At 42.2% G+C, this 3,328-nt stretch overlaps 1 pseudogene; it reads right to left on the bottom strand.

Moving 5' to 3' along the window:
- Positions 1-295: 295 nt before the first annotated feature.
- On the bottom strand, positions 296-2,476 carry LOC119569437 (annotated as a pseudogene).
- Between the last annotated feature and the right edge of the window lie 852 nt (positions 2,477-3,328).

Genomic DNA, 3,328 nt, shown 5'->3' with positions numbered 1-3,328 from the left:
CCAAGAACATCTGGTTCTCTTCGTTAGAGTTGGAAGTAATAAATACTGAGATAGTTCATCTTTGCATAATAGGACTATGCAGTCATAATAGGGAAATACTTTGGACTGAAATATTAACTCTACATCCCTCATCGTTAAAATATACAAATAATATATGCCTTAACCTAATGGAATGTTGAATGAATGGTTAGTTGCAATGGCACTGGACTCTTTTTTAGAGGTCACTTTGTGATACTTCTCTTAAGATCACGTTTAAATCTGGAATCTGCTGAGCTCTGGTCAGCCAAAATGGTCTTCACTTGCGATAACATTGTGTGGTGTGGACCAGGGCAAGTGCTTGCTCAGCTACATCAGTTGCCACATTTCTGGTTGATCCACCGTCTGTAAAATCTTTAACTTGACCTTTCTTATGCTTCAATGACTTCTTCAGGCTTGGTGCAATCACCTGCTGAGCTTGACAAGTTTAGATAGTAAGATAGCATCGTAGTTATTGGAAGCAGCAAGGTGATCAGGGAGAAGTAGCTGATATTTGGGGCCATCACACATCACCTTTTTTGCATCTGATGTTGCCTCCTTCCCATCTACAAGAAGCTTTTTTCGACTTATATTGAAAGAGGCAGCATAAGAATCCGACCTCAGACCTGGGAAGAATAAAGCTGTGATGATGGGTCATCACCAGAGTGCCTGATGTTAGAAATTATCCGCAGCATTCTCTTGGCCGACGGAACCACACGGCTCTTGCCGCACTGCAGAGAGCCTCCTGTAAGAAAGGTTCTACGGGAATGCGGTACTGTGCAATGCGCTTTGCTGGAGTAAGGCGGCCTAAGAGCAGCCTTCAATGCCTTCCTCAAGATCCAGGTGTGTGTACGTGTCTCTCACAGGACTACCACCAAGAGGAGTGTTGTTCTTGGCTGATAGGGCAGGTTTCTAAGGAGGGTGTTGTGCCATGTGTGGGCTGGGACTGTGCTGTGATGAAGTATCTGAAGTCCTTGGTGCGTGATGCTGTACGTTCCTAGTCACGCTACTTCTGTATACCATCTGGAACTAAGGAATAACACAAGTGTTAATATGTTCATAAACTATCAAATGAGAATACCAGTACCAGAAAGATGAAGCTTAAAGTAACTAAAGTTTAAAAGATAAATTTATCCTCTTGCTAATAATTATCGTTAAATTATAAATGAAGCAGTGAACTGATCAACAATACAAGACACTAAAAAAATAAATAAATAAATAAAAATGTCATCCCCTTAAAAAACATCCCCTCTTACAAACCATTCCCTAAAAACAACAGTACCAACCTGCTGAGGTTTGTATCACATTCTAGATTCCATGGAGATTGACCGCCAGACGTCTATCTGTAGTTCCCCAAGCGGTTTCATCAGCTTGCTTACTGTTTGCAAAACCTGTGCAGACATCAACATATACCAAACCTCCATCTGAGCATTTCCATAATATCCATGATTAAAGATATAATTCACTTCTGAGAGTGAACTCTATTACAGATTAATCTATCAACATTTTACTATAAAATAACTTTTCTACTGGAAAATTACTTTCTTGTAAATAAATAAAGCTAAAAGAATGTTAATAAGTGGTCTGCCTCTGGGTAAGCACAGAAGCTGGTGAGGGTTGTGACGTTTCATTTGGTGAAGGTCATTCTGGGAGGCGGTGGGGTTGTGGCAGGGACTTCTGGTCTTCAGATCTGGGTCGCTTCCTTTGAGGTCCAGACTGTGCTCTGTCTTTCTGGTCTCTTTACACTTGCTGGAAGTTGCAGTTGTCATTCATTGCTTTTGAGGATGAAAGCTTTCTCCACTGACACTACTTCTGTGCCATGTGATGAATGACCAGGAGTGGGCATGGAACTGGTGCCTGGGAGCTGCGGCATGGGAAAAACGGACAGTGGGCCTGCTAGGGGGTGCATGTTCTAGCAATGGATACATCTCTCCAGAAGCTGCCTCTTATTGGTAAAAAACTAACTTATGGCTGCTGAAGCTGCCAGGCCTTAACCTTCAGTGTTTCTGCAACTCGTAACAATGCTGCTAGCTGTCCTGGCTCACATTCACTTTCCCTCATACATAACGGTGAACCAGGGCTTCACTGCTGATATGGTAGATCATGCAGTAATATTAGTGGATGGGGGTGATGCTGTGATCTAGCAGGATGTTCTCAAAATATGATGAACATGCTGAAAAAACCACCTTGTGACAGTCCAATCTGTGCCCTCCATTTACCAGACTCACATCTACAAATTTTCCTGAGATCCACAATTTATGGAACACATGCTGAAGTGTTCGACGGGAATTGTTCCCCCTTTAAAAACAAAATTTTTGACCTGGTCCATGATTCTTTTAGCCCTCACCACATAATCTCCCCAAGAAAAAATGGATATCAACAAAGGCCTTAGATACTTAGATACAAGATAACTTCAAGATTATTATGATCCTTTTCCCCTCTAACATCCCAGTAAATTCATTGGGAATAATCCCTAAAATGGGAAAGGCTGGTTAGAAATAATAATCAATCAAAGGCAAGATCTTGCCAATACCACATTAATAGCACCACACTGAATATTAACTACAGCATCCCCTCCTGACAAAAATTTAAACTTAACTGGGATTCCCCAGATCCTATTCCAGGGTATTCCCCAACACATCCAACCCGTGGCCTTCACAAATGCACTTGCATTCCCGGAAAATTTCAAACAGATCACGGAATTTCTAGCCTGTTATATGTAAAAATCAATTTTTTGTAAATCGTGGGCACAACCAAATATGCATTTTCCGGATGAGTGTGAAAAAAAATAGTAAGGGAATGGGGGGGGTAGGAAGGAACAAGAAGGGAGAAAAGTAAAAAACATGGGAGAATTGGTGTATAATGTGTGTTTTCAGTTTCAAGGGAAAGGAAAAGAGGAGGGGGGTGGGAAAAAAAAAAGAATAAAAAGCCTGGGTAAGAGAGGACATGAAAAAAAAAAGATTGAAGAAGAAAAAGAAAAGGAGGGAGAAAAAAGGAAGAGAGAAAAAAAAGGATGAGAAGACAGAGAATGAAGAGAGGGGAAGATGTGAGGACAGGAAAAGGAAAAAAAAGAGAAAAGAGAAGGAAAGCAAGAAAGGGGGATGAGAAAGGAAGGACAGGAAGGATCGAGGGGGGGGAGGGGAGAGGGGGAGAGAGAGGGGGAGGGGAAAGAGAGGGGGAGAGAGAGAGAGAGAGAGAGAGAGAGAGAGAGAGGGGAAGAGAGAGAGAGAGAGAGAGAGAGAGAGAGAGAGAGGTGAGAGAGAGAGAGAGGAGAGAGAGAGGAAGAGGAGGGGAGGAGAGGGAGAGAGAGAGA

The sequence above is a fragment of the Penaeus monodon genome, unplaced genomic scaffold (genome assembly GCF_015228065.2).
Source record: "Penaeus monodon isolate SGIC_2016 unplaced genomic scaffold, NSTDA_Pmon_1 PmonScaffold_1511, whole genome shotgun sequence".
NCBI classification, from domain to species: Eukaryota; Metazoa; Arthropoda; class Malacostraca; order Decapoda; family Penaeidae; genus Penaeus; species Penaeus monodon.
This window is presented reverse-complemented; position numbering and strand designations above follow the sequence as displayed.